The sequence below is a fragment of the Rutidosis leptorrhynchoides genome, chromosome 2 (genome assembly GCF_046630445.1).
Source record: "Rutidosis leptorrhynchoides isolate AG116_Rl617_1_P2 chromosome 2, CSIRO_AGI_Rlap_v1, whole genome shotgun sequence".
In the NCBI taxonomy this organism is placed as follows: domain Eukaryota; kingdom Viridiplantae; phylum Streptophyta; class Magnoliopsida; order Asterales; family Asteraceae; genus Rutidosis; species Rutidosis leptorrhynchoides.
The window spans coordinates 548460345-548479525 of NC_092334.1; the positions used below are offsets into that span (position 1 = coordinate 548460345).

General features: G+C 33.3%; 1 non-coding gene across 1 annotated transcript; it reads left to right on the forward strand.

Moving 5' to 3' along the window:
* The first annotated feature begins 18812 nt into the window (after positions 1 to 18812).
* LOC139894827 (small nucleolar RNA R71) lies at positions 18813 to 18919 on the forward strand. Its single transcript, XR_011775307.1, has one exon. It is a non-coding gene; the product is annotated as a small nucleolar RNA R71 (small nucleolar RNA).
* Positions 18920 to 19181: the final 262 nt, after the last annotated feature.

The window sequence follows — 19181 nt, forward strand, 5'->3', positions numbered from 1 at the left end:
AAAATTGGAGCTTGCAAAATGCTTAACTCTTTTATTGGGATGCGCAAAATCTTTCAACCATATTGGCTGAGTTGACTTTCTAATCATCAACCATATCGACTGATATCTTGAGGATATACGATTTCCAAAGGAGGAGGAAATTCCTCATGTGGTTCCTCCAAGATAAGTTCCTCATCCTCGACAATAGTCGATGACTCCACCACTTTGACCTCGGTAGTTGAAACCTCATCCTCATCACTATCATACCCAAGAGTATAAATCAGACAGAACTCGAATGTCTGTAAAATTGTCTCAACCACTTTGACTCCAGAAGTAAATTCTTTCTCAAGAGACGAATCAACAAAGTCAACATTTGATATATCTGGAAAGGTAGGTTTTGGAAGCATTAGATATTCGTCCCCTCCATACCATTTATAACTTATATTTGGTCGGGTGTTGAACAAGGTTTCCCAAATATCTTTCAAGTTGCTTAAATTCATTTTTTCGAAAAGTACCTGGAGCTTAGTTGTAAAACAAAACACAAAACACACACACAGAAAACACCTCCATTTTTTTAAAACACGTTGTGGAAGCATTAAAATAATTGAACCATTTTAATTATGACAAAATTAATATATACAAACCCAAGGTTAAGTTATTACAAACAGGTGTTACGTGACATTATAACAAAATACAATTTTAACGGGGAAAAGACATCAGAGTTCCTCGTAGTCACACATAGCATCACCACGCCCGTCTTCTACCCAAAAGCACAGTCTACTAAAGCTAACAACCTGCAGGGAGGATATGGAGGGGAATTAGCACGAAGCTAAGTGAGTGCAACTAACTACATGCCATAGTAAATCATAGCAGTTACACTAATCATGTCATCTAACACATACATCACCCAAGTGCAGTGTACAGAGACATCGGCGGTCCGGCCGAACACTTTACCACCATTTTATCAGACTGGGGGCTTACCGTAAGTTCCTCGCGCATCCATGAGTGCATAATTCATCCACATGTAACAAACACATCATTCAAACATATACAAACGTGGACACTGGCTACCTCATGAGAAACTCGACCCGCATGCTGATCTCTCCTATCTAAACCACCCGATAGGAACGCACTTGACTCTAACACACATGGCATTACATAACAAGCAGTTATCACATAGCCATAATCAACTAAAAATAAGTAGCATGTTAAACATAACAATAAAGGCAATCATAGGATAACACCGATTACCAGCCACATAAGGATCTCAAAGGTCTAATCTTTCCGAGCCTTCTCTCTGTCACCTGAGCAAAGATAATACAAGTCATTCACTTCATTCAAATAATAGTATCAATACTACTGAATTGTTAACAACGCGGTCTAGGTCTAACGACCCCTTACAAAGCCACATACTTCTTTAATGACAGGGTTTTACACGCACCCACGAAAGATATACATGTTATAGTGATATAACAAACACAATCCTAACAACTTAATTCATTCACAATAAAAATTTTACACACGCGCAGCATAACGACTAGGCATCAACACTTAGTGAAATTTCAACTGCCAAAGACCCTCAGTCGACTGTCAGAGATAGTCGGTTGACTGTCAACACACACTCGTTCAATGGTCTTTACCACCGGTCGATCTTAACGTTACAACCGTTGGTCGATGGACTCACATCATCGGTCGATGGTCTCGTCCATCGGCCGTTCGTCAGACACCATCGGTCGATGGTCAACGGACATCGGCCGAGGGTAGTACATCAGCAACAACAACTACAAAAGTGACACATTTCACACCAAACTCACCAATTCTTGCTTCAGATCTCGATTCCGACATCAAAACTGTAACATCCTCAAATCGAGCCTAGATGTAAGATGACTTTTTTTGCCCTTAGGCATAATTATGTGGTTAATTATACTTTTATTTTAATTAAATGTTTAGTGTTATTTTATTATTTGGTTAAGACCAGTTTATGACAAGGGTCACTATAACAACCCTCAAATTTCCATTCTGAATTTACTAATTTACCCTTAGGGTTTCGTTTTCTTGTTCTGTGTCTCATCATTAGGGTTGTTATCAAGACATATTAAATGCTTTATAAATAATGCTCGATATTAAAAACCTGAAACCCTAAACCTAATAGTAATTAATAATCTAAACTCTAACCCTAAAGGTTTATTAATAATAAAACCTAACCCTAATATTAAATTAATAACATAAACTATATGTAATAAATTAAATGTGACTTTTATAAGAATTAAACTAAATTAGAACTAAGTATAAATTAATAAAGTTAGGGACTAATAATTAAATAAAATGTAATTTAAATAAAATGTAACTTTAATAATAATAATGATAATAAAAAGGAAAAAAAATATATAAATACATAAATAAATATATGCCGTATAAAAAAATAGAAATATGGTTTAGAGTTTTATGCATCGGCTAGTAAAAAAATAGGGATATTAACTTGATCCTTAAGCTCTCACAACTCCAAGTTTAATCCTAATTCTAATCCTTGAACACCAAGTTTTTATGAATCCTAAATCAATTCCAAACTCTTGAATTGTTTCCCTATAAAAGCCTTCATGTTATTCCATATTTTTTGCATCACAAATAAACCTGCAAACCTATTGATTTTAGTCGATAGTTTTAGCAGCTTTTCCCTCCTCTTTGTCGACTAAAAACAGGTCTTAAAAATCCTCTTCATTGTCGACTAAAAACACCCCCTAAACCCACTTGCAAATCGTAAACCATCAGCCCCCATTTGTCAGTTTATACAGCTGCAATTCGCCATCATCTATAGCTTCCTACAGTCGACAAAACCCCATCAAAACAGCCCTTCAATCACCTGTTGTACCTGCTGTGTTGCTGCTGTGCTGTCGAGTACAAACAAGCAAAGAAACTCTTCATTGAAGCCGTGATTTGCTGCTGAGTTCTTGCTGTGTTGTCAAACCAAAATAGGCCAGGAGAGTCCATCTGTTAGGGTCAAATTGCTCCTGCTAGTTTCTGTTTTCTGTGCAGTCCAAAATCACCATCATCTTCTTGAACATCACCTTCTAAAGGTAGCCTTAAAACCCTAGATAATCTTTCTTTTAACCTATCACTTTTATGTAGTTTATAAGTATTATGTTATGAGAATTATAAATTAAATATGATTATGGTTAGATTAATAAGATACTAAGCTATGTATGTGTTAGTTAATGATGAATAAAAGTTATAGAATAATGAAAAAGGTTAAAAGTATTGGATTAATAAGTTACTAGTTAATGAATATCATGATGGATGAGTAAGTGGTTAAAAGATATTGAATAAGAATAGATTAGGGTTAAAAGATGCATGATTATAATTAGATCAATAAGTTATTTTGTTAATGAAGATTATGATTTATAAAGGGTTAACGTGTTAGATTGTAAGTAACTTGATAATTATTAAGTATAAGTTTATGATTTTATGTAAGTAAACTAGATAATGATAATAGTTGTAAGATTATTATTATTAGTAATAAAGATAATGGTGATGATAAAAAGGTATGAACTAGATCATGAATGTTATTAGTAATAAAGAAGGATAAAAAAAAAGTATGAACTAGTTAAATTGCATGGTTAAGGTTGATTGAATGAGTATGATATAGATAGTGATTATGATTATTATGATTAGGGTTTAGATATGATTATTGGAATAAATAAAGATTGTGATTAAAAGGTTAAGAATAAGGTTTAAAAAGATTAATAAAAGATTATGAAGATGATTTAAGTATGATTAAAAAAGTTTAGGGTTAATGATCATGATTAGTTATTTTGTTAAAAACTTATGATTTTATGTTAAAGTTACTAGGTTAAGTTTGTGATAAAAGGTTATGATTATGGCTTAGTAAAGTAGTTATGATCATGGTGTACGTGCATGCATGCATGCATACGTACGTATGTGCATGTATACATTATAGGTATGTGTGTGTGTATATGTAAATATATACATACGTGTATATGTATGTGTATATATGTATATACATGTACGTGAGTATGTATGTATGGATGTGTATTATGTAAGCTATATAAGTTAGTAAACTTATTAATAAAAGTAATAAGTGTATATATATGTATCATCTTACACTTATATATGTATATGTAACACCTACACTTAATATATATATATATATATACCATATAGTTATGAACACATACATGTATAATAATAATAAAAAATATATATATATATATATGTATCACATAAAAGTATATTTATATATGTAACATATAAAGATAAGTATACATAATAGTAGATTAATTAAAGACTAATAATACTATTATTAGTATAATTTATACACATATCTATATAGTAACACTTAAGTACACTAAGTATATTATCACTTAAATAAATATAATTTTTCTCGAGAACGGTCACTGTTAATATAGTTTGCTATATTAATAAACAAACTTTATGTCTATTATACATTAACTAATAAAACATAATATCTCTAGGTTGAGATCTCCGTGTTGATTAAACTGCTTATTTAAATCTTGTGGTCTAAAAACTTGTTATACTATTAAACCTATGTTGTTTACTCAACCATTTTAGTTGACACTTTTAAGCATGTTTTATCTCAGGTACTTAGATATATTGCTTCCGCTGTAGAACTCTGTTGTTACTTAGAAGTCAAGCCGAGCACTGGGACCAGAGTTAACTTCCGCGTCAATGGCGATTTTGGCGGGGTGTTACAGTTGGTATCAGAGCTCTGGTTATAGGAAACTAGGTTACATTAGTGTGACTAACATGAATAGTTAGGATGCATTAGTGAGTCTAGTCTATAACCGAGTTGTTCATTTGCATTGATTATTTGCATTACATTCTAGATTATGTGCATTAAGTTCACTTATATTTGTTATGCCTAGAATTCCTATACCATTCAAATATTTAGAAAACACTTTGCTATAGGAACTATACTTACACGTCTGAATCTTAGAATAAGAGCCATGACTTACTTGTATTCTAACAATAGAATGCCACCATACCTATCTCATTATGTAATTTAGGAGAGCCAAGGCTTGTTATAGAGAACCATAATTGCATTCTATGTGTGCCTTATGTGGGTGCCTTAGCAATCTTTAGGTCTATAACCTTCCCTGCCTTAGTTTTAAGTGCTTTCCCTTAATCTTTATAGTGCCAATCCATCTTACTACATGCTTTTACCTCTTCTGACATTATGTATCCTTTCCTAAGGATGTCAAGCCAAAACCCTATCATCTTGCATGATCCCGACTCTGAAGGATCAGCTAATATGTGATTGTTATCATATCCAAACATATCCTATGACCTGGCTTCGCCATTGTGATTCAAAGTATTCTTTGACTCACACGAAGGGATGTCACTCATGACTCAACATTCCCACGTCAACTATCTAAGTTTGATCACGTGTCCTGACCTTATGGAGTGACCTTGGAATGGAAATATGAATTAGTGAAATATAATGACGCTTGGCCGACGTGATTATATTACGGTAATTCATATAGAAATTCCAATATCATGACATATGGAATAGAAAGTGAATCAAAGAAAAATTCCCAATACATTAATTCAAAAATCTCAATGTAATTACATGCAGGGTAATTATCATCTGATTTACAGATATACGAAGAGATCGTTTCAACCAAACTATCTATCTCATACCCATGAGTAGATTAACAACTTCTCATATACCGTAAAAGTTGTAAAGCTTTGCATTCTTTCTTTCTTAAACAACTTATCTCTTTGACGCTTAATTATCACATCCCCGTTGGAAGGAAGGATGCATGTTCTTAAGAGACTTGAAGTGACACCCCCCGAAACTTCTTCGAGATGCCTCCTATTATCTGCAATTACGATCCTAGTGTAGATTTTCATAAACCCATTAGGAAACCTGTCGAAGATAAGCGACAACCACTCGCAAGATTTTCATTTGAATATTCAAACGAAGACATTATAAACACCACATTCACTATCACGTTCTCATACTCTAACATTCATATCTCACTCGTCAGCAATAGCTTCATACATGAACATTTTGAATTTACAAGAACATATGCCCTAATAATAGTCAACAACCGTATTTAAAAATAATAGATTTCATTACATCGCAACATTGTTGCTTAAAATAACCCGAAATTTTCAAAATACCTTCACCTGATCTTCGTAAATCTTTTTCCAACTTGTAACCTCCGAAATATGAAAATCCTGTTACCAAAATTTTTCATACACTGTTTTACTGTGCGATCCTCTCGAAATTTTATAAAATATTTACTTCCATTCGTGTAAATTTTATAAATCGTATATGTTTATATAATAAAGTAAATAAAATTTACCTTTACTTATTTTTGACTAGTACATATAACATTATACTCTCATTTTTACAAATCAATTATTTTATTCAAAAGATATTTTACTCAAAATAGTACATGTTGTACATAACTCTAGTTATATTAAGAACTTTGTTTCTTTTTACATTGCCACCTTAAACGACTCGAAACTTCTATAAAATTTTCATTGCTTGTTTACATAAAAATTATCATATTATTCTACACCACGTATTAATCACAATTCCTCTTGCCTTTCGAAACTTACCATTGAATTCATCATTCAAAACTCTATGTTCTCGTCAACTTTTCCCCTTTTGAGGTCGATTGTTGAGAGGATTTTACTTCTAATATCTCACGTTTAAACCACAACACCCTCGTGAACATCATTTCTATAATTCTATATTTTGTGGTACAAGAAATCATTTTTGGAGATTTTCTCACGTAATGAAAACTATTCTTATACCCAGTGATTCCCATTTCTTCTCATCCGCACTTAAATTCATAAGTGAATGATAGATCGACTCGCCATCTGAGCGAGAAAGTCTTTCTCGTTAAGATATCACACCTTTCGTGCGGATTCCTATCAGAAATATGACTTATGATCCTCGCTATCTTCTTCAAAGGAGTTACCTTAAGTGTATATGACATTTATTTGTTTACTCCAAATATCTCTCTTCGTTGGTTGCAACTAGATGATTATCCTAGATAAGGGTTCGACCTCTGTTTTGACCTAACGAAAATCATAATCATAAAGTTACATTCGACAGTGTGCCTCCAAAATTTCTTCCAAGGATAAGTTCACATGTATTATAATATATTGGACAATATCTTTTCCACAAGACCATTTTGAGGGCATCTTAGTAATCATGGCTTGCTTTGCATATAAGCCAGATTAATGACCCCTCAGCTGGCATCTCATTTCGCATTCCTTAAAAATCATAGGCATCATGCCTATGGTTAATCATCCGAAATTAAAATCTAAACACCAACTATATCAAACACAAGCCATGCATCAAACCACATGGCCGTAATCTCCAAGTACTCCTATCTGTTTTTCTACCCTAGTATTGTGGCATAAACACTCGAGGTTTAGAGTCTAGTAATGTTCATGCCGCGTTTCATGCACCCAGTTTATTGAAAAGCTTGTATGGCATCTTCATCTCTTTTAAGGAAACCTAGTCAGATGACACTCATGTTATCTCTTTTAATTACCCCCGCATTGATAATAAAAATGCACTTCATAGAAGAACCTGTAGAAGTTATGGATCGTGAGATCAAATGCTTGAAACAGGATAAAAATTTCTATTGCCAAAAATCCGTTGGAATTCACGTAGAGGCCCCGAGTATACCTGGGAATGTGAAGACCAAATGAGACGAAAAACATCCCCATCTTTTCTCAACCGCTGATGCATCTGAGAAGCCTACCTGAAACTTCGGGACGAAGTTTAAATTAACGGGGAGGTACTATAACAACCCTCAAATTTCCATTCTGAATTTACTAATTTACCTTTAGGGTTTCGTTTTCTTGTTCTGTGTCTCATCATTAGGGTTGTTATCAAGACATATTAAATGCTTTATAAATAATGCTCGATATTAAAAACCTGAAACCCTAAACCTAATAGTAATTAATAATCTAAACTCTAACCCTAAAGGTTTATTAATAATAAAACCTAACCCTAATATTAAATTAATAACATAAACTATATGTAATAAATTAAATGTGACTTTTATAAGAATTAAACTAAATTAGAACTAAGTATAAATTAATAAAGTTAGGGACTAATAATTAAATAAAATATAATTTAAATAAAATGTAACTTTAATAATTAATAATGATAATAAAAAGGAAAAAAAAAATATATAAATACATAAATAAATATATGCCGTATAAAAAAAAAAATAGAAATATGGTTTAGAGTTTTATGCGTCGGCTAGTAAAAAAAATAGGGATATTAACTTGATCCTTAAGCTCTCACAACTCCAAGTTTAATCCTAATTCTAATCCTTGAACACCAAGTTTTTATGAATCCTAAATCAATTCCAAACTCTTGAATTATTTCCCTATAAAAGCCTTCATGTTATTCCATATTTTTTGCATCACAAATAAACCTGCAAACCTGCTGATTTTAGTCGATAGTTTTAGCAGCTTTTCCCTCCTCTTTGTCGACTAAAAACAGGTCTCAAAAATCCTCTTCATTGTCGACTAAAAACACCCCCAAACCCACTTGCAAATCGTAAACCATCAGCCCCATTCGTCAGTTTATACAGCTGCAATTCGCCATCATCTGCAGCTTCCTGCAGTTGACAAAACCCCATCAAAATAGCCCTTCAATCACCTGTTGTAACTGCTGTGTTGCTGCTGTGCTGTCGAGTACAAACAAGCAAAGAAACTCTTCATTGAAGTCGTGATTTTCTGCTGAGTTCTTGCTGTGTTGTCAAACCAAAACAGGCCAGGAGAGTCCATCTGTTAGGGTCGAATTGCTCCTGCTGGTTTCTGTTTTTTGTGCAGTCCAAAATCACCATCATCTTCTTGAACATCACCTTCTAAAGGTAGCCTTAAAACCCTAGATAATCTTGCTTTTAACCTACCACTTTTATGTAGTTTATAAGTATTATGTTATGAGTATTATAAACTAAATATGATTATGGTTAGATTAATAAGATACTAAGTTATATATGTGTTAGTTAATGATGAATAAAAGTTATAGAATAATGAAAAAGGTTAAAAGTATTGGATTAATAAGTTACTAGTTAATGAATATCATGATGGATGAGTAAGTGGTTAAAAGATATTGAATAAGAATAGATTAGGGTTAAAAGATGCATGATTATAATTAGATCAATAAGTTATTATGTTAATGAAGATTATGATTTATAAAGGGTTAACGTGTTAGATTGTAAGTAACTTGATAATTATTAAGTATAAGCTTATGATTTTATGTAAGTAAGCTAGATAATGATAATAGTTGTAAGATTATTATTATTAGTAATAAAGATAATGGTGATGATAAAAAGGTATGAACTAGATCATGAATGTTATTAGTAATAAAGAAGGATAAAAAAAAAGTATGAACTAGTTAAAGAGCATGGTTAATGTTGATTGAATGAGTATGATATAGATAGTGATTATGATTATTATGATTAGGGTTTAGATATGATTATTGGAATAAATAAAGATTGTGATTAAAAGGTTAAGAATAAGGTTTAAAAATATTAATAAAAGATTATGAAGATGATTTAAGAATGATTAAAAAGGTTTAGGGTTAATGATCATGATTAGTTATTTTGTTAAAAACTTATGATTTTATGTTAAAGTTACTAGGTTAAGTTTGTGATAAAAGGTTATGATTATGGCTTAGTAAAGTAGTTATGATCATGGTGTACGTGCATGCATGCATGCATGCATACGTACGTATGTGCATGTATACATTATAGGTATGTGTGTGTGTATATGTAAATATATACATACGTGTATATGTATGTGTATATATTTATGTACATGTACGTGAGCATGTATGTATGGATGTGTATTATGTAAGCTATATAAGTTAGTAAACTTATTAATAAAAGTAATAAGTGTATATATATGTATCATCTTACACTTATATATGTATTTGTAACACCTACACTTAATATATATATATATATATACCATATAGTTATGAACACATACATGTATAATAATAATAAAGAATATATATATGTATGTATCACATAAAAGTATATTTATATATGTAACATATAAAGATAAGTATACATAATAGTAGATTAATTAAAGACTAATAATACTATTATTAGTATAATTTATACACATATCTATATAGTAACACTTAAGTACACTAAGTATATTATCACTTAAATAAATATAATTTTTCTCGAGAACGGTCACTGTTAATATAGTTTGCTATATTAATAAACAAACTTTATGTCTATTAGACATTAACTAATCAAACATAATATCTCTAGGTTGAGATCTCCGTGTTTAATACTCCGATCATATAACTTGCGTGGAATATCTATCTGCTACCAAGGTGAACTTCATAGCCCCACTTTTTAACCTTTTTTATATACTTATTTTGAACTTTTGGGGTGAGACACATGCTTGTTTTTAAACTGTTTTACGCTTAGACACAAGTACTCAAACTTTATTTTGATCAGTTCAAACTGTTTGCTAACATGCTTTGATTCATGCTTAATCCCTACCATGATATCGTTAATTACTGGAATTTGGTAAGCTTAGTTATTGTGATAGCGCTATTGAGGGTGACGTCTCTATCCGGATGACCGCTGGTCAATGGATATATAATAACGATGAACGACACGAACGTGATGTGTTTAGGGTAACTTATGGTTAGTATCGATATCATATACACCAGCACTACTACCGAACTGATTAAACTGCTTATTTAAATCTTGTGGTCTAAAAACTTGTTATACTATTAAACCTATGTTGTTCACTCAACCATTTTGGTTGACACTTTTAAGCATGTTTTGTCTCAGGTACTTAGATATATTGCTTCCGCTGTAGAACTCTGTTGTTACTTAGAAGTCAAGCCGAGCACTGGGTCCAGAGTTAACTTCCGCATCAATGGCGATTTTGGCGGGGTGTTACAGTCACAGAACAGGTTCGTTTATTTAATTTGGACTCCGTTAGGGCAGTCAAATTAAGTACGAAAGTTATCAGATAACTGGTAAATACCCGTGTGATGGGGTATTGTGTTTAACACAAATATATAAGCTGGATACCAGCTCTTTCTCTCTTTTTCTTGAACATTCTAAAATACCCCGTACCTATTTCTCTTCTACTTTAAAACCCTAGATTCACCAATGCTTGTTGTTAATCTTTTTTTTTAGTTGGAAATCAGTGTCTTGTGATTTCTAGTGTTCTAACAAGGTATTAATCGTTCCAATTTGTGCTTGAATCCTTGTCAAAATGGGTTTTAAAGTTGGGTTTTTATTAAAGTAGGTTTTGATGTCAAATTGGTCAAATTTGATGTTGTTTGAGTAATTTGTGGGTTTAAGTTCCAAAAGGTTTTGTACAAAAGGTATAACTATTTTCAGGGTAAAAACGAGTCCAAAATTGAGATTTGGTGAATTGGGGGTGAAACCCATAAGTTTTCTGCTGCTGCTGCTGCTACACGAAGAACACAACCGTACAGTTGCAGCTTACAATTGAATGGGTATATGGTGCAATCGTACGGGTGCATGTGCAACCGTACGGGTGCATGTGCAACGTACGGATGCAGTGGTGTTGGTGCAACCGGGCATAAAGTGTGCAACCGTACGGATGCATGATGCAACCGTACGGATGGACTTGCAACCGTACGGATGCATGTACAACCGTACGGATGCAGATCAGTGATGTATTGTTGTGTACTTTAGCTGTTTCTTAGCCGTTTTGCTGTCCGCGTGACTTATGATAATCATGATGTAAATTCTGAAAATGCATAAGTGTTAGGTGGAATTTTAGCGACGCTTTTTTATACTGATTTATTGTACTGTGCTGTTTGTGCTAACGGACAGAAACTAACTTGATTTGCCTTATGTTCAGGTGATAAGGATAAGAAAGCCGCTTAGTGATAGATTATCTGAGCTAGTTGCTGGTATTCGGTGAGTGGGTCTATCTCCGGATAGAGTATTAAGTAGCTGACACGCTACTTGTTCAGAATCCTTACTCTTATGTTTATATCTTGTATGATTGCCATGTGTAGTTAGATATTTCCATGCTATTTAGGATGATTGCATGACTAATTATATGTGATCTTATGTGCGCACTATTAGTTGGACACCAACCGAGGCGACAAGGTTGGGAACCCACCGAGGCGGCAAGGTAGGGTTTGTGTGAGGTCGACAGTGGTAGCCTGGTCGGGTCATGATGTTACTGATTGTTCAGTATAGCATAAGAGGACGCATGTGTTGCGTCTGGTTGGTTATGCAGTGGAATTAGTAAAGCGAACTATCAGTAGACTGTAGCCTGATCAGCTAAGTCGTGTGCTCGTACAAGCCGCCGGTCCTCACATTGTCAGTTGTTGTTATATGCTAGTTCAGAACGTTAGCATAGATGTGACCCCTTGCATGTTCAGTTGCTTATGCTTGGTCTATTAGATAGTATCCATTTACTTAGCAGTTGTGCTAATTCCCCCAGATTTCCACCCCTTGCAGGTTTAGGTACTGCTGATTAGGATGGGTGTTGAGGACAGATTAGAAGACATGTTTGACTATGCGTTGACTCTGATGTTTTCTATTTTGTAACATTTTTATGTAACACCGACGTTTGGAATGTTATAATAATGTTAACTAAGATGATTTATTAAGTATGGTTTGTAAAAGTTAACCAGGGTTAATTTGGTAATTATAAGTACTTCCGCTGTGTTTAAAAAAACAACAACAAATTCAAGGTGTTACAAAAACTGACCAAATCAAGAATACTAAACATTTAGAAACATTGATGTGCGAGCGGTGGTACGTGATATACTATTATTTTACTACGAAATATTATACGATTTACACAAGTTTTATTTAATTTTCGGATGAGATATACCTAAACCTTGCTACAACACTTATAGGCAGTGTACCTAATCGTAGAGTAGTGTAGTTTTTAGTAAGTCTGGTTCATTCCACAGGGAGCTAGTGATTACGTACTATATTTTTAACAGCTATATTTATACAAATATATATGTATATATATATATATACATACATATAAGTGTTATTATTATAAAAGGGGGGTTTTACCGTTTAATGACCGGTTTGTCGATTTTATATTTTAAGCGTAAAGACAAATGACAATAATTAAAGTGCGTAAAATAAATAACGATAAATAAATGACGATAAAATTGCGAATAATAAAATGACAATAATTAAAAGTACGATGAGAAATACAATAAAAGAATTATGCTTATTTAAATTTCCGTAACCATGATGTTTGACGTTTTGATTTTAATTTATTACTTTGGGTTAATTGTCCTTTGTCCTGGATTATTTGAAACCTATCTGGTTTTTGCCCATAATAGTCCATCAGTCATAATTATAAAATGCTCGTCAAATTAACCTTATTCCCGAAGTCAAAAATTCCAACTAATTAGAGATTCAAACTGTAACAAGGTTTTAATACTTTATTAATAATTACACCAGGTTATCGACTGCGTGTAATCCAAGGTTTTAATACTTTGTTAACAATTACACCAATTACTCTTGTATGTAATCCACCCCTGTTTTAATGAGATATGAATATTAATTTACCCACTTGATTAGTAATAATAATTAATTACCCAACCCGAATAATTAATTAAATGATTGTAAAAGATGTCGTATAAACGTCACTAAATAGGACATGCATAATCATTTAATAATTATTAGATTAACTAATTTGAAGATAGGTTTGACAGATTCCAATGATTTGTCATTCGATTAGACAATACCCCCTATCTATTAATAGTCCATAGTCCAATGTCCACAAGTGTCGGTCTTTTGTCCAAACCCTAATTATGGTACAAAATCCAATAACCCCGTCTTTAATATTTAGTCTAACATCACGATTACTTCGGCTTAAATAAGCATAATAATAATTTAGTTATGAGACATTAATTTAAAAAGGAAGAACATAGCTTACAGTGGTTATTAATCGCGTAGCATTGCACGGACAGAGTTTCGACTTTAAAACCCGTAAAACATTTTTTACAATAACCCAACTAAACCATAATTTATTATTAATCTTAAATTAAAATTAAAATTATAATATAAATATATTACATATAGAGATTGCGATATTGGAAAAGGGTGTATGTATTTCGGCCAGAAAACGTTCTAATTTATAGATGTGACCAGCCTCTAAGGCTCATGCGAGCGCATGATATATGGGCATCCTGGCCATGCGATTGCATAGCCAGCTGGATCAGCTCAAATTGTGTTTAAAACATGGGCGGCTGCTGTTATTTAATATATATAATATAATATATATAATTTTATATAATTATATATATATTATATTATATTCTTGTGCAATGTTGACTCGTAATTTTAGGCCCGTTGACTCTCGCGTTGATGCTCGGTTTATGTCTCGGTTCCGGATTTTCGAACGTCCTTTCGTACGCGTAGATATCTTGTACTTTGCGTTTCGTGGCTCGTACTGTTGTCATTTTTAGACGTTTCTTATAAATAAATGGAACCAATTGGATTGTATCTTGTACATTTGAGCTTTTTGGTCATTTGCGTCTTCAAATCGTCATTTTTATCTTTCATCTTCGCACTTATTTATTTAAACGATTATTACATAAAAATAGAACAATAGTAACTAAAAGCTTTACATATTGGAAGGATATTGTGCCTAAATATATGTTCATTTGGAGCACTATCAAATATCCCCACACTTGAGCATTGCTTGTCCTCAAGCAATACAGAACTTGAAATTAAATCACACTTCACTCGAATCACTTTTTATTCTCACACTTTGTACAACAGTGATTTTGATACGGCAGTATAAACAATGATAGTAACGATATGGTTTACAGTCCCACATGACTATGAAAATTTAGATCTTTTAAGGAAATTGAATCTTTATGAAAACATTTGATCTTTTGAAAATTCAAGCTAGATTTTACCCTAGACAAGTTTTCCGGAATAACCCTTCACCGGTGTTTGCAAAATGTTTTGTGGGTTTTAGATTTGAAAATTTTAGCTCAAAACTTATGGTTTTGTGTCACCCACTTGCTAACCTTGTATTAGAAAAGCAACACGTCTAGTATACTTGTTCCGTATATTACCTTTTGGTAAACTACCGTCCGGTTGTAAAGGAAAGCGTTGAACAAGCAACTGTTAAGGCAATGTCTAATGACATGCAGATGTTCATGGTGGTCGGATGCAATTACTATCCTTTGTAGGAGAAATAGTAAAGATCACCCTATAATTTTTCGGTATGGCACAAGGTCCTGTCTTCGACCATGCTATGCAACCACCGTTCTTACGGTTGACACCCGATTTGGTTCAGGTGACCTAATGAATTCTGATGAATTCTTAGGATTTTACGTTCAATAGTAATGAACGCATTGAAAATAGGTTTTTAGAAAACAAATCGGTTTTAATTTGATCAAAATATTTTCTCGTTCAAGCTCGAGTTTAGATATCATCGAATTCCATGAGTTTGTAACTCTCATTCTTTAAATTTAATCTCAAGGATTGAGTAATATCAGGCTTAAAAGCTGATTTTTGATCTTTAAGGAGATTATCCTTTTCTGGAGGTCTGATTTATTAGTCTTATCAAGCTAATTTGCACAGCGCCCTCCCCATTTTACAAGACAAATCCTCTCATGGCTAGGATAAGTCTGACCACTTGGCGACCCTGTTTGATGCTGAGGTCCGTGGATTTCCAGCCGATTTTCGAGATGACTTTTCTAGATTTTTCGTCAACCTACAGCTGGTCTGGACGACAACTTACTGACCTAAATCAAGAAGCGCGTGTCTTTTTCGGAAGACTTTACTCCCTTTTAATGATGGAATTGATTCAACGTGTAGATCCATCTTTCTTTCAAATATATTACAGTAAATCGGGTAAAACTGATTAGTTTAGTCCAAAGCAAAAGTACCTGCAATAATCTTGTACAAAAATATGTAATATATGTTTTAAAGAACTTGGTAAATTCTTCTCACACTTAGCTTTTATTTATTCGTATCTTTGCATTTTTATTCTCCTTTATTCTATTTTAAATGAATTCAAGCGTTTTGGGTTGTTTCTCAATTTATGCCCTCGAATTTAGGTAACAATAATTTCGGTATTATCACCTAGTTTTATCGTTCATAAATATGTATAAACATGATTTTGAGTTCATTTAATTGAAATTTTTTCAAACTTTCACAAAATTTGGCAATTAAACCAAGTGTAAACCCGAGAGAATTTATAACCCTTCCCCACATCTAAGATCTTGCAATGCCCTCATTTGCAAGAAATCAGTAAAAATTTAAATTCATGAGGGTGATTAGCGCAGAAAATGATTAAAAATACCAAGTTTTCAAATCATATTGTTTTATATCACATTTGATATTTTACGTGTTGTCGTTAAAATTAGTAGCTTTTGCTGAACTTAATGCCAGTCTTTGAAAGTGCGCTGTTTTACCTATTTTGTATATAACATAAAATACAAACATATATATACATATTTTTAAAGTTTGGTATATAACCCCATGTTCATATAATATTTTTGGCATACTTTAGATCAATAATATTAAAATAATGATAACAAAATTTTTCGCCCCGTCCTTGGGTAAAGCAATTTTGTTTCTACGACCTAGTGTTTAACTCATGACGAATTTTAGAAATCATTTTTTAAACTTAATGAAATAAAGTAAATTTTGTTTTTAAATTCACACAAAACTTAAATTTAAAAATGCATATTAATTTCATACAAAACCTACAAAAAAAAAAAAAATTGGAATGGGGGGAGAAAACTAGTTCTTTAGTGTCTGCTAGTGGAAAAGACCAATTGGATTCCATTCTCGGAACTATACGAGAACAAAACAACTAACTCTAGACAGCATTTTCTTTTTAGAACATTTGAATCTCCCCACACTTAGGTAGCTGTGGTGTCAAAATTGTGATTAACTTCATCGTCAATTTCTCTTCGACCATAATCAACTTGCATATCTGTGAATTTTGCTTTAAGCCATTGGTCGGATTCCTGTGTAATATCCACAAATTCAACTAGTTTTGCCTTTTCTTTAGGCGATAGATTGGATACTAACCGGTTACATAACTTAGAGTTCCCCTTGGTTCTACGAACCCGTTTAATAAGTTTCTTCATTGAACTGTTAATAACGGGGTCACTTAATTTTGTATCAACAACGGGGTTCTTTGTTATCAGGGCATCATTAGGTGTTATTTCATCTTCCCCACACTTAGGCGTTTTATTATTGTTAAGCACTACCGTTGGAGTTGGTAAAACAATATGGTTCTTACCACTCGTTTTTATTGGTTCAACGGTTTTGGTTGGTGGAGATTTAGACTTTCGAATCATAAAGGTGATCGATTTTTCACCATTACTAAGTGTCATTCTACCCTCTCTTACATCAAATAACGCCCCGGTGGATGCTAAGAATGGTCGACCTAAAATTAGAGGAATGTTTGAGTCCTCTTCTATGTCAATGACAATAAATTCGACTAGAAAGGTTAAATTACCTACTTGAACGGGTAGGTTGTCAGTAATTCCAACTGGGTGCCTAATGGTTTGATCAAAGAGTCGAACACTCATTTTCGTTGGACTTAACTCACCTACTCCTAATCTCTTATATAATGAAAGAGGCATAATACTCACACTCGCACCTAAATCTGCTAGTGCATCGTGCATGACACAATCACTAAGTAGACAAAGAATAATAAATTCACCCAGATCACCCAACTTGGGTGGAGGTTTTGATGGAACTGTCTTCACCGGGTTTATTTTTACGGTTTTTGTTTCTTGCACTTTCTTATTCTTCTTCTTCTTTCCAAAGGTATCACAAACTTTATTACCTATTACTTGCTCATACTAAACTACTTTTCTTGGAAACGGGATGGGTGGTCTGTATGGTGCCACCACTGGCTTTACATACTCGGGTGGTGGTGGTATTGTAACTTCTTCATTGTTACTCACATATAAAACCTTCCCATCTTCTAGTGCTGGTTTTTCAGAATTTGTTGACACCATATTAACAATCTCATTCCGAGGATTTACTTCAGTATTATTCGGTAGCTTTCCTTGTTCCTTCTCACTCATCATGCTAGCAAGAGTACCTACGTATTTTTTTAGATTCAAAATGGAAGCTTGTTGAGTTCTAAATGACTGATCAAACCTCTCATTCGTTTGGGTTTGAGTTGCAATAAATTGTGTTTGAGATTCAACTAGTTTTTGTACCATTTCTTCCAGATTTGACTTTTTCTCTTCGGTTTGTTGTGGTAGTTTATACAAGCTAGGTATTTATTGATTGAAAGTGTTATTTTGAGTTGGTTGGTTATTCGGACCTTGTTAGTTGTACGAGTTATTGTTGGGTCCATTTGGATTGTAAAGAATGTTTTGATTTCGATTGAAGTTTGGCCTTGGCGGTTGATAATTATTTTGATAATTATTTCTCAGCCTTTGGTTCATGTAGGAAACATTCTCACGTTGTTCCATAGTTTGTTCAATGTGACAATCTTTCGTTAAGTGTGGTCAACTGCATTGCTCATAACTGATTCGTATTGCGTAAATATCTTTAGTCATCTTTTCCATTCGTCTCTCGAAAGCATCTATTTTTGCGGAAATGGAATCAAAGTCATGGCTAGAATCGGCTCTAGCCGCTTTAGATGATTGAAAGATATATTTTTCCTGATGCCACTCATGAGAGTGGGAAGCTGTATTATCAATTATATTATGAGCTTCAGTTACGGTTTTCTTCATAATGGAACCACCAGCTGCTGTGTCGATGTCTTTTCGTGTGGCGACGTCAACGCCTTTATAGAAGATTTGCACTATTTGAAAAGTATCTAGACCGTGTTGAGGACATCCTCTCAACATCCTTCTGAATCTTGTCCACGCCTCATATAACGTTTCATTTGGCTTTTGCATGAATGTGGTAATTTCTCCTTGAAGTCTCACGACTTTAGACGCCAGAAAGAATCTTTTAAGAAATTTCTCAACTAAAACATCCCACGTGTCAATCGCTCCTTCGGGTAGCGATTCTAACCAATCTTTGGCTTCTCCCTTTAAAGTCCAGGGGCACAACATAAGATAAATAGTTTCATCCTCTACTTCTCGGATTTTAAATAGATTACAAATCCTATTAAAAGTTCGAAGATGTTCGTTTGGATCTTCTTTTGTTGTACCACTAAATTGGCACTGATTGGTGACCATGTGT